The following is a 14,102-nucleotide window of genomic DNA, read 5'->3' as shown; positions in this document are numbered from 1 at the left end:
TGATTTATGGAGTTTTGGCATGAAACCCAGTTCAATATACGGAGATGCTGAAATGGAACTTAAAAGAACCAGTATTTCAAAATTGACAAAAATTGACTTAGGCTCTTTTGTAATTTACCCCTCCATAGAATTTCAATATGGATTCTGTAGCCCTAATTGATATCCAAGAGAGATTTGTCAACATAGCATAACTGGCGTGATAATGTTTCTTTTATTCACGTGTTCTGGATGGGCTCTTTCTAGTATACGATTGTCACACAACCTCTTACGTACAATGTAATCACACTTTTTACAGGACTGAAGAACTTGTTTTCCATCTACCGCCTTGCAACAGGAAGAAATGAAGGAAATAGAGGAGTCTGTAAGCGTTATTCTGACGCGCGCTCGATACGAACAAAGTAAAATCGATTTCCGTTTGTAGCAGAAAAAACAACTCATATTGTTCCAAGAGCAAGAGGACTTTGCAGTAGAGTTTCAAGCTCATATTCAAATTATTATTGGAGCTCTTTTGTGGCTAAGTGGTTAGCATACGCGCCTTTGGCGTGGGAGACCCGGTTCGATTCCCGGAGGGAGCTCATGTGGTTCGGATTCCACGTTAATTAGTAGAGGTCCCGTCTCATATAACCATGCTGCTGAAAGGGAAGTAAAAATCAAAATCAACTCAACTCATATTATTATTATGAAGAAAAAATAAAATATTTTCTTAATGTACTTACAATGTCCGAATTTAATGACACCTGAAGTATTTTTATTTAACATTTCGCAGTGGAGTGACGGGTTATGTCCGTCATGGATCTAAAGTACAGTAGAATGATCGATGGGCATTATATTTTCTTATATTTTTATTGAGAAGGACCTACGAGCTATATTATCAGTATGCCTTCCGTGCATTTGGTGGAACATTGTGTTCAAATTTGAGCCACTAAATAGCAAGTGTACTTTTTTGTTACAAGGAAACATTACTTGAACAAGTATAGTTTTCTTGTTCATGGTATTGTTAATGGAATGAAGTAATTTAGATGCTGATCAGAATCTGGAAATTTTAAAGCACAATTTCGGTTTTGACAATTTTCTATTAAACATTGAAAGAACATTCACATTCAATATTAAAAGTATTTGCATAAATTATTTGTGTAATATTTATTATCTATACCTGTAAAATAAGTTCTAATACAATACTCAAAAAGCGTTACCCCCCCCCAAAAAAACAGTTTCAAATGTTAGAATAATTATTGTAAGTACAACAAATAATCTCTCTCTCTCTCTTTTTTTTTTAAATAAGTAATATTATACAATTGTGGCCTCTACATTGATAGATACGATATATAACTACGATAAGGCCTAGAAAGGGACAAGAATAGTGCTCCGATTTGTGAATTTCTTAAATCACTTACATTAAGTCCACTTACATTAAATTTATATTAAGATGTTTCCAAAAAGGTTTAAATTAAATTGGTCAAAATAGCAATAACTATTTTATTGTATTAAAGTACAGACGTCCCAATTTCAGCCGAAAATGACTTAACAGTAATCAAGATATCACAAGAAAATTTAACGCAAGTTTACCTCATTTTGTAGGAAATGTAATGATAGTATATGCTGAAAGTAGACATCATTCGCTTCCATACAATGATTAATAAAATTTTTCAATGACCGAACATTTTTTAAACTAAACTTTTAAAATTTTAAAACAAAAAGGTTCAAACAATGATCAAAATAAATTTCAAACTAAAAAATGTAAACAATGTTTAAAGATAACTCTTCGAACTAAAAGTTAAAAAAATAAACAAATTAATTTTTAATAAAAATTTTTAAAATAAACGTTTCAAACACTGATCAGTGATCAAACTAAAAATTTTCAACAAAAGTATTGAAAAGTGATAAAACCATTTTTAAATAAAAGTCCAAAGGGATCAGCCAATCAGATTATTCCAAAGATAACTTTCCACTAATGACCTTGGACTATAAATCATATGGTTAAAGGCTAATTTGTTGTATTTCAATTGGTCTTAAGTATTACCTATCAAGTTTCAAGTCCTAAATTTATGAGTTCTACTTTGAGGACACACTGAAGTGACGTCAGAACACATGAACCAGATTAAAAAATGTGTCAAAGCTCTTTTCCATATTTCAAAGCTAAGTTCGTAACTTTGTGATAGATTTTGATTTGAAGACAAGAAATATGCAGATGTGACTTAACATTTTCCAATTAAACAATGACGTACTATATGTCAACATATTATTACTATTAGTCAATGCTCAATATTAAAATCACTAATAAATTTCGTTCTCAATATTTGATATGTAGTATCTTTGTCTAGAACTCAGACCAATGCACATTCCCTAAGATGTTTAAACGTGAAGCAAAGATTATCTAAATCATATCTATCAGATTTGTTTCAGATATTTTAAAAAGATATCTTGAACCAGATATCATCTAATGATTAAATATAGCTATGGACCACATAGGACTTGATTTAAAATGCTTAAAATTAATAAAAGTACTTCCTGAATTCATATTTTCTAAATATGGTCCAGAAACGTAGGAGTAGTATGTTGGACAAAGTACATGTCAGTCATTTAACTTTTCAGATACACAAGGGTACCTTACAAGACTTCATGCAAGAGAATTTAAGTCTAGAAAAATACCTCCCGAATTCATATTTATCACATATGTTCCTGCATTTTAGAGAGGTATGAAGAAAAATTGTATAGAACGTACCCAAACCTTAATGAAATTATTGTCCTTATCATAAAAGGTGCCTACCATAAAGATAATTACTAATGTTTATTTCTAAACTTTCCCAAATGCTGATATTCTTAACAATATTACACTATTCTATGAATTTAGAAGAGCCAATAACACTTAGCCACTTGCTCCCTCCCTATATTTTCGTCTAAAGTTTACTGTTTATAGTTAGATACATGATACAGATACTATATAATTTCAAAGCGAAGAATCATTTTTACAACACTGTTTCGTAATATCCATATATTACACGCTTTATTCTAAATGAGACTGTCCTGCTTTCTTGAAGTTAAAACATATCCAAAAGAAACTACTTGGTAATAGACAGTTATTGTGATTTTATTTACTTCGTTTCATATTGATTTTGCACAGGACATCCTTCTAATTCAATCGCGTCCTTAGTGTGTAACACTGAACAATAAACGTAACATTGTAAATTTTCGTTCGACAGTAGACTTAAAATATATACCTTGACGTACTGGCATTTGAAAAATCCAACTTTGTGTTGGGTCGGCAATACTGTTAACCGTATGGTATCACATAGTAAGCCAAACAATGTCCCCGGCCGATATTTGCATGGTATGAAATTTCAGCGTTTCAGCAATTAACTTAAATTTACAAGAACCCTTTAAGATAAGTAGTCTAATCTGCATACATTACAGTGATTCTTATTTCTCGACATTTGATTTTTTTTTTTGAATCTCACTCCTCTAAAATGTTTCCATATCAGACCAAAGTAACTCATAAGACCAAAGTTAGCTCAATTGAATAATATTGAATAGTACCCCAATCGGCTACATGTTTTGAATGCGTTTATACACGTAATATAGAACATGAGGCAAAGGTACCTTGTAAGATTGGAAAGATAATTGTAAGTTAAAAACAAATATGTAAGTAATAATTATTAAGTGATTACTAATAACTTGGAAATAACGTCAGATGGGTATTTGTGGTTCAAAACATTCCAAAAATAAAATGTCTCATGACTCCCCCTTCTTATTACAAAGTTTGGTCCTGAATAGTGTTGTAAAATTTCCGGAAATTTTAAACCTGTTGGTAAAAGACCGTCTTTTCCTTTTTTCTGGAAAAAATTGAAAAACTGGGAAAATAACATATATCTTTGTATTAAGTTAATTTTACTAGTAATAGAACAGTTTTTTTTTCGAAGAAATGTCAATATTGCGATTTTTTTTTAAAAAAAAGAAGCATTCGAAAATAAAACCGTTGTAGTTATTTTTGAAAATTATTTGACTGCCCTCATTTCCTTTATGTTCTCTTTAGTCATTTATTTGTGGTTGGGTATTAATTACAGAACTTTTACAGTTGCATCCACATCCACCATCATGAAAAGTTTCTGTTGCAACAAATAGGACATTTGAATGAAACTGAGTTCTTAATGTGCTTTTTGATCTTCTGAAATTTTGTTAATTTTAACCAAACTACTTCTTAAAAGAGAGAACAGTAGGCAAATTACACTAATACTCTTGCCCCAAAACATATAATTGCTATTATTTAATATTCTACTATATACTTTTATATAAACTTTATGTGCAAAATTTTGCATGTAAACAAATACCTGTTTTCAAATGCGACAAGGGCAAACATTGAACATGGAATAGCCTGCATATTCAAGTAAGTTTCCAATTTCTCAAGCCAAGAAAAGTTATCTTTTTCGGTTATGTGGGATGGTGTAATTCCGTCCATTTATCAGCAGTATTACTTATCACTACCTACATCGCCATCGATCAAGGATCGTCTCCCAGAACCAGATATTGACGAATCTGATGAGTTTGATTGTATTGAGTGAAAAACAGGACTATGACAGTGACAATATTATAAATTTTGTGGTTTGTTACAAGAGACTGCAACACTTACAAAATGTATAGTATGTAACTATGGATACCCTTACTTTGAAAGCACTGTTTTCTTTATAATCTCACATAAAACTTTCTGAACATACAATACCGTATAATATTTTGTTTTAAAATTAACAGGTTTAAATTTATCGTCTAGACGTTTTGTTATTCTTAAAGCAAAAAGGGCTTAACTGATTTTCTCGGCTCGATCATTATGACATTGTTGGAGCCAAAAAGGCGTAACTGAATTTATCTACAATTTATTCAAATTTATTTTCACTTTTCGGGACTCAAAATAAGTTTCTATGTTCTATTTTCTAAACTTGAATTGTACCTTAAATATAGTTTTCAAAGGAAAACATATTGTGAAAAGGAAAACAGCGACATTTTAAAGCTCGATTTTCTCTAAACTAATAAAATTGCAGTTACGCCTTTCTGGCGCTCAACCATATAGGGTGTAACTTTAATGATGGGTCAAACTTCAGGGAATGATGGAGAATGACAAAAGAAGTGATTTAAGATAGGAAGTTGTTATCTGAAAATGTGTCAGTACTGAGCTATAGCCCGCCGAAAATATACCAAGATAGAATAAATATGAATCAAACTAGAGAACGAATTGTGGGAGAAAGGTCAGGTCAAAGGAAATAGTGCATTATTTGACCTGGAGATTTCAATTCATGTACAAATCGATGAGGAACAGTTTCGGCGCAAGGAGGGGGTTCATATGACAACACTGGTTGGGATAGGATATATTGGGAAAAGCGTAGCGTGATGATGGAAAAGGACACAGAAAGCCATTCAAGAGACGGATCACTATTTTGGAAATGCACCAATCCCGAGCTAAACTGCGATTGACAAATACAAACGTGAGAATGAATTGTCGGAGAAAGGTCGCGTCAAAGGAAATAGTGATGGCAATCTGGAGATTCGATTCAGGTACAAATCGATGAGGAACAGTGGCGGCGTGAAGGTATGTTCAGAGGAAATGGACATACTCTTCATGCCGGAGGCAAATATCCGACGTGGATGCTGAGTTGTAATTCTCGTACATAAAACCATTTGAAATATCGGGAGCGAACAACATAAATACAGGATGTACACAGTGGTATTTGTTTGGAAAAGACATGGCTGCACTAGCATCGAAGTAGGTTGCACTAGCTACCGATAGTACAAATGGAGGTGAGTTATCATCTACTAGATTCGGCGACTACTAGCCACAAGAGAGCTCGCATACCCCACAGCTCGAACATTGTTGACATTAAACATTGCCTTTTAATATCATCCTTTATGTATTGTGGTTCATGGTAAAGCACAAGAAACATTGCCTGAGATCTGAATCCAGGAGTCCTGGAGTCGGTCCAAAATCATGTAAGGTTTCGTGTTCGATGACACCGTTTCGGTTTCTCCTAGTTCCATATTCCACCAATTATTGTAAATATCAGCAGACCTGACTTTCAATAGCCTCAAGTTGTGTTTTATTCCTCTTTCGTGACGCTGTGGCAAGTACAATGGTCCACATGCAATCTTGCATAAATCTTTTTTTTTTTTTTGAAAGCCCTATTTAGTAATCCACAATAAAACACGTTTCGTCTTTAGCATCATTTGACACCTATTCTTGCTTGAATATCATACATTACCTACGTTCGTTTGCTACACACCAACAGAGGAAACAACAAGAGTCTCTATAACCGTACGTCCGCTGTATTACAATACTCGGAGGTCATTTACGTCATCGTTTGGAAGGCGAGTGTTTCGTTCACTAAACTGAAGAAGGTGTGTTTCTATTCCGTGGGTAGTCTCTCAGTATCTGTACCTGTGCGTTGTCTGTGCTCTTGGTCGGTAGTGGGATTAGTGCGGGAGTAAAATGGAGTTCACCTTTGAAGAACTTGCAGATATAGTGATTTTTTATGGGCTAGCTAATGGAAACAGTCATGCAGCAACAAGGTTGTATCACAACAGGTATCCAGACAGGCGACATCTAAAGTACTCCATGTTTTTGAGCCTATTTCGGCGTTTACGGGAAACGCAACATTTGCGTCTATTACGTCACGACCGCGGAAGGAGACTAACAACCAGGACTTCAGACTTTGAAGAAGAGATTCTTGATCGTGTGACAAAACAACCTTCGACAAGCACTAGAGCATTAGCACATGAAGTGGGGGTTGATCACAGTACTGTTTAGAGAGTACTCCGTGAACAACTACACCCCTATCATTCACAGAAAGTTCAAGACCTGCATCTTACAGACTTCGCACCCCGTTTGGTGTTTAGTGAATAGCTAGTGCAGCGCTGTTTGCATGACCTGCAGTTTCATGCCGTGATACTCTTCACAGATGAATCCTGTTTTACGAGAGCGGGTATATTCAATAGCCATAATAGTCATGTGTAGACAGATGAAAATCCCCATGGCACCATTGTGCGTGGACATCGAGAAAGATTTGTTGTAAATATCTGGGCAGGGATGGTCGGTAACAAGTTTATAGGACCATATCTCTTACCACCTCGCTTACATGCCCATTGTACGCATTGATCGTGCAAGAAATACTCCCTGAACTATTAGAAGATGTACCTCTTGATGTTCATCAACGTTTGTGGGTTCAGCATGACCGGGCTCCAGCACACTTTGGAGTAGCTGCTCGCCAATGCCTTGACTATTCCTTCCCGCACAGGTGGATCGGAAGGGGAGGTCATATTTCTCTGCCGGCACGATCCCCTGCTCTTAACCTAATTGATTTCTTCTTGTGAGGTTATGTAAAATCTCTCGACTACGACACACCTCATACGTCACTCCGTTGTCGTTTATTACGTACATATTTCTTGTTCCAAGGATTCTGCTTCCTAGGATCGCTCTCATCCTTCGGTGATATCCGGGCTTTGAGATCCCACATTTTGCCAGAATTTATACAGCTTTCGTGACGTCGGCAAATCTCCTCCTGTTTTATTATACCCTCTTAAATCACTGTCAATTCTCCCTAGCCATTTTCCCAACGCTCCGATAGTAATACAGTACATTTTTGTGATTCTTCTCTTGCGCCGCCACTATTCTTCATCGATTTGTACATGAATCGAATCTCCCTGTTAAATAATTTACTATTTCCTTTGGCCCGACCTTTCTCCGACAATTCGTTATCTCGTTCTCCCTCGTTTGTATTAGTCAATCGTAGTTTCGGCGGACTATAATTCGGGACTGCTGCATTTTCCGAAATAGGGATCTGTTTCTCGAATTGCTTTCTGTGTCCTTTTCCATCCTCCCGGTACGTTTTTTCCAATGTTTGCGATCCCAAAAAGTGTTGTAATATGAGCCCCCTCTTGTGCCGCCACTGTTCCTCATTGATTTGTACATGAATCAAATCTCCAGGTCAAATAATGCACTATTTCCTTTGATCCGACCTTTCTTCGACAATTCGTTCTCTAGTTCTATGCATTTTTTTCTATTTTGGTACATTTTCGGCGGGCTGTATTATAGGGAGCTGGCTTTAATGCGAGGCTGAGGAATTCAGACTTGATTGGCAGGTTCCCCACCCCGTCACCAAGAAACGGTCACTCGACGGTCCTGAGCAGGGTTGCCAGTGCGTTGTCAAAAAATTCAGCTAATACTCACTTAATTCAAAGAGTTTATGCAATTATGCAATCACTATCGAAGATCCTTGTATACGTGGACACACGCAAATTAGGCTGTGATAAAAATGCTTCAGTTTTTTTCTCCCTCGCTTCTTCGTCACACTGCACTATGGCCTTCCTTATTACTTCTCTAGCTTCGCTGTGTATAGTTTGCCCTCTCTTACGCTGTGAAGTCATTGTCAAATGAATAATAAGCAACAAAACCGCAACCACAACAACAAACAACAAATAACCAACTCACACTCTCTTCAGAATGACATTCATGTGGCATTTTTTTAAACCCTGGCAACGCTGACATATAGAAGGAGGGTAAGGGAGTACTGCAAGAGTGAGGCAGAAAAATTGTTGAATTTCCCCCCCCCTTTACCTCAGCCCCCGCTGGTAAACAAGCTAGCTCCCTATAATACCTCGGAGTCAGAACTAACGCATTTTCGGATAACAACTTCCTATCTTAAATCACTTCCTTTGTCATTCTCTATCAACCCTTGAAGTTCGTTCCGTCATTAAAGATACACACTGTATATATAAATGAAAATGACTATATTTATAACTTAAAAACTCTTAACCAGACTGATCTCGATAAAATTTTCAATGTAGATGAGGTTCATTCCCGGAATGGTTTTTATCATTTCACTTTGAAGGTGCAACTTGGAGGAAGGAAGGAGGGATATATCGATATTAGTGTCTAATCCATAGTTTTCGGGGTTGCTGAGATGAATATGACACTTCCGATGCCGCTTAAATCTAAATTCAGCATTTCAACTTTCAACTTAGGGAAAGGGGGTAAGGATATATATATAAACTAATCGAAAATGGCTGATATTAGTATCGAATCCAAAGTTTTCGGGGTCATTGAGATGAACAGTGATCTTTCAATGCCATTTAAATCCAAATTCATCTCCGCAAATTGGGGTAGGGGGAGATAGTAAAATTATGGAAAATGATCGATATTGTGTCGAATCGATAGTTTACGGAGCCGCTGAGATGAACAGTAACACTTCCGATGCGTTTAAAACCAAATTCAGCCCCCATTAGTACTTCTAAAGGGGAGGGTGACATTAATTGAAAATGATCGATACTAGTGTTGAATTCATAGTTTTGGGGGTTCCGAAGTCCATTGGTGACAGTTTTGGTGCCCTTTATGTCCAAAATGAAACATATTCTCCCCATACGGTTAACGGGTATTTTGTTAGTCTTTAATAATAACGAACGGAAGTTTCACATGTTAAATTCTTTAATATATTTCTCTCTGCTCAAATTTACGCACTTGTGCAGTGTATGTATATATGTATGTATATATATATATATATATATATATATATATATATATATATATATATATATATGTGTGTGTGTGTGTAAATAAGATCATTTCTCTTTTTGAGTTGTTCGAAAAATATACAAATAATAAAGAGGGATTTTTACCAGAAATAAAAGAAACTAAACAGTAAAAAAAAATCTGTTGCTTTAAGTATTTTTCCTGCTAGCGAAATACATTGTATATATGCTGCTGACACGTTGCAGCAAATAAGATTAACAACAGGCGAAGAAACAGTTTTAAAATTATATTTTCCGATTTTTGCCAATATTTCCGAACAAAAGATTTTTCTTTTTTTGTAATGGGTTAAATTTCCAATCACTTTGTACAGTTAAGGAAGATACGCATCTCCATAAAATATATATTTGATTTTAACATACTGGTATTAACTAAAATGATTCTGGCCCCGTTAATTTAACATTTCCCTGCCATAAAGCAATAACTTCATAAGATTGCTTAAGAAGATTTAAATGCGTCTATATTAATTAATCTAGCTAGGATTATATTTTAGTATCTTTTGTAACCATAACTCCATTCTATCACGGTGCTAGTTTCAAAGGGGTGGTGCACATATATTTGTTGCCACAAATTTTCCCTAAGTACTCAACGATGTTAACTGTAAACTAGTAAATATAAAATAGTTTTCACTTTAAAAGCATAATGTAATAAAATATTCGAAAATTTCAATTTTTCCCAAAATTTCCGTTTTCTTCCTATAGTGCGTCCAGTAAGAGAACGTCTCTGACAGCTCGCAGTGACATTGCCACTACTTGCATGTCAAGGTTTTTTTCGGTGCAACTGTAGTGGCAATTTAATTAATGATATAAGACAGAGTGATCGTGGTTGGTAACACTGGTATCAAAGTAGGGGCTGCAATATCCCACCGCATGTAGTAAGAAACGTCAGAGACCATCTCTTGTTGGCCGTGCTATAGCTTGGGAAAAACGGTAAAAAAAACTGTTTTTTACCCAAAATTTCCGGTTTTTTTCAGGCCTTCACAACACTAGTCATGAATCCAAGATATTGGAATGATCTATGATATTCCATCCATTTTGGGTCTGAATTTGTTATCATGATATAATCCATGATAATACTATATAGTAATAAAGGATGAGGCAAAAGTCTGGATACACCCCTATAAAAGTCGAAGAGTGTGATGAATGTGTCATTTGGTATGGGGTGTCTATAGGTGGGGACACAACTTATTCCCCAGAAAAAGGCAGTTTCAAATGACATGCGACATGACTCCGTTCTGATTTGAAAAACGTAACCCAAATCCAAGATGGTGGATTTCAAGATAGCCGCCGCTTGTTGCCATAGCTCCTATAAGTTGCGCCCCCACCAATAGACACACCATACCAAAAGACGTTATGATTCCTCACACCGTTCGACTTTTATAGGGGGTGTATCCAGACTTTTGCCTGGCCCCATAAATACGGTTGTACCTCCACTACTTCTATTCAAGATATGGTGTCACTCCTTCTCGCTGTTCTATATTTAGAGGGTACCCTTGTATCATATTGTATATTGTAAATGCATTAAAAACTCGAGGTGATTTGAGAGACCATTCAATATTAAATTGAGAAAATTGTTTTCATGGATTGCTTTCGTCGGGTATGCAACCATTTTAAGGGGCAAAGCTAAAGAAAAAGAGCTTGGAAGTTCGAAAGTAAGGTCCACCCCAATATGTATATCCACTCCAGATAATTGTCAAATCCATGCTACTTCTATTCGTACTACACAGTGATTTTACATTAACAACCATAACACTATTCTTCCACATTTCAACAATTAAAACAAATCTTTTCGTACCGTCTAATACACGTTTCATTTTTACTTCATAATTGTCACGAAAACTGGCAACCTGGACACACAATCCATTGTCTCCCATGATGCAATATTTCAAGCAAGAAAGGCCTTCTTCCTCAAGCTTCGTCATAATTAGGTATATTGTTTATATTTTCAGAGAAGTATGTAATATTTAAAAACCTAAGGTGCTTGTCAGAAAAGCTGATTAATTTTGATTAATTTTAAATTTCAATACAATCACAAATTTTGTAGGTAATTATAATTATAAGTGCCATTGTTCAATCACTACCGCTACAAAGCATGAGGTCCTTAATACCGCCATCTTGAACAAAGCAAGATATCCCATTCGAAAGATCATTATATTGACGCGATGGCAGAGAACAGAAGTGTGAAAGAAGAAGTTTTTGTTTCAGCTCGCTCAAGTTTTCCTGCGTCTCGCCGTACCACAAGGGGATGGCTAAGGGCTGCTAATCTCTTTGCCAGGATTCTAGAAGTGAAAATGTTCCTGTCCGAAGATCACACTCTACGAGTCTTTGATTTGCTCAAGAAAATGTGAATCGTAACTAGAAAGACGTAATCTTCAGTGACGAGTGCATATTTTCTTCAACAAATTATGGTCCTGTAATTATGCACCGTCCGAAAGAAACGAGACATGACTCCCGTATTTGTTTATCACAGAAGATTCTCTTTTAGGGTATATGTGTCCGCTTGGAGATTCATCCACTCTCATGGACTTAAGTTACTACATCGTATAGAGGGGAGATTTACAGCTGCGCATTATTTACACATCCTCCAGGAAATAATGCTGCCAGCTGTTCGCGTCCTCTATACATGTGGAGTAATCCACTTTCAACACGATAAGTTTCTTATCCGCAAGTTTCGATTGATTCAAGGGTGGCTTTTCGGGGACGCAAATCTAGATGTCCGAGATTGGTTCCTAAATATGCAGTCGAAAATGAAGAGGATAATGAGATATATGTAGCCCTTACCACTTCCAGTCACACAAGGTAGTATGTAGGAATTAGTTGAAAAGGCTTGAGAAGAGTTGACCGAAAGCCCAAACTATATACGAAAGCTTGTTGGAAGCATGTCACGACACCTTCAAGCCGTAATTGATTAAGAAGGGCGTTGCATGCCATAATAAATTCCACGGGACAATAAACCAGCTCTTCTAAGAACTATTTTCTAAATTCCCAAGATGTTTAATTATAAACATAAATTTACATGAATTCGTTATTCTACATGATACTACGTAAATTATAAATAAATAAGTGGCTTCGGACAGATTAGAACCACTGAGCTTTTATTTCAAAATCCCATGCCGTTCCACTGCTTCACACTCTATCATGCCTTTAAGTTACGGTAAGAAACACAGAGTGTATGCAAAATTGGCTACAAGTAAAACTATTAGCTTAAAGAAATGGAGAAAACCTTTTTGTATTCGGATTTTTCATTTGGAACTAAATACGTAATAACTTGTTTACGACCAAGTGGGAAACTATCCGTTCCATGGATGGGAAAATTGCTGCATTCGTCCCAGGCTCTGTACTTAAGAAGCTCTGCTTCAAAGGACAAAAGAAGTAGACTCTTCAGGAAAAATAACAAATAAACTATTTGGATTCTAAAATATTATGAAATGATGAATTATCGTTTTGTAAGATGATTTTTATTACTGTATACTATTAATTCAGATTGATTAATTAAATTCACTCATTCATTGTTTGTCGATTTCAATCCTAAGCTATGGGGATCGTCAAAATCTCCTAAAGATAGACAGCAAGGATGTTTTGTCAGAATCGAATAATTTTTAGGTACTTATTCTGCAAAATTATTCTGGAAAACACATGTGTAAATATGCAAATGAGCGATCATCTCACTAATTTCAACCTCAAACTATACAAGTAAATCTCCAATCTCGACCAAAATACATTTATGTTTTATAACAATCGGAATATTTTATTTTATTTTTTCGCAATAATTTATTAACAGTTAGTAGTAAGGGTTCACTTTTACACTATTGACTCATTTCAATACCAATCAGAAGAATTGATTGAAAATTCTCAGAAAAATATACACCATATTACATCAAAATCGAATGACTTCTGTTTCCCAAACCTATTGTAGAAGGAAAGCAAGTAGTTTCCATCATAGAGTGGATGAGAAGAGAAGGAGAAATAAAATTTCTCCTAATTTCTGACTGACTTCAACTCCGAGCATTGGGGATTGAGTGAAATCTTTAACCCTTTCGGCCCTGACGGTAACGTATGTGTACATAATATTTTAAGATTAATATAATTACTAAATGATTAGAAAGTGATTTAGACAAGTTCAAAGAATACTGACATGAAAATCCAGCCACTTTGAATCCTCGAGATAAACTATATTAATCTTAAAATATGATGTACACATATGTTACCGTCAGGGCCAAAGTAACGCTTTATTCCAAAGTTTCTCAACGTGACAGTCGGGACTCCTATAGGGGATCGCGAAGGAAAGTGAAAAAGATGAATTAAATTAGAATCAAGTATCAAAAAATATATATTTTAGAAATAAATTTGAATTTCTTATTTTTATAGACATATTTTTTTATTTTCATACTTATTGCCAAATACAGCGAAGAATATTAAACATATGCAGACACGTAAAAAAACAGTTAATCATAATGGACGAAAGAAGCTTGTAAGAAACCACATGTTGAAATACAAGAAAAATAAGCATACAAGAATGTGTTAAAGGGAATCTTGATATA

Source organism: Thermobia domestica, chromosome 3 (assembly GCF_964235325.1).
Source record: "Thermobia domestica chromosome 3, izTheDome1.hap1.1, whole genome shotgun sequence".
In the NCBI taxonomy this organism is placed as follows: Eukaryota; Metazoa; Arthropoda; class Insecta; order Zygentoma; family Lepismatidae; genus Thermobia; species Thermobia domestica.
This window is presented reverse-complemented; position numbering follows the sequence as displayed.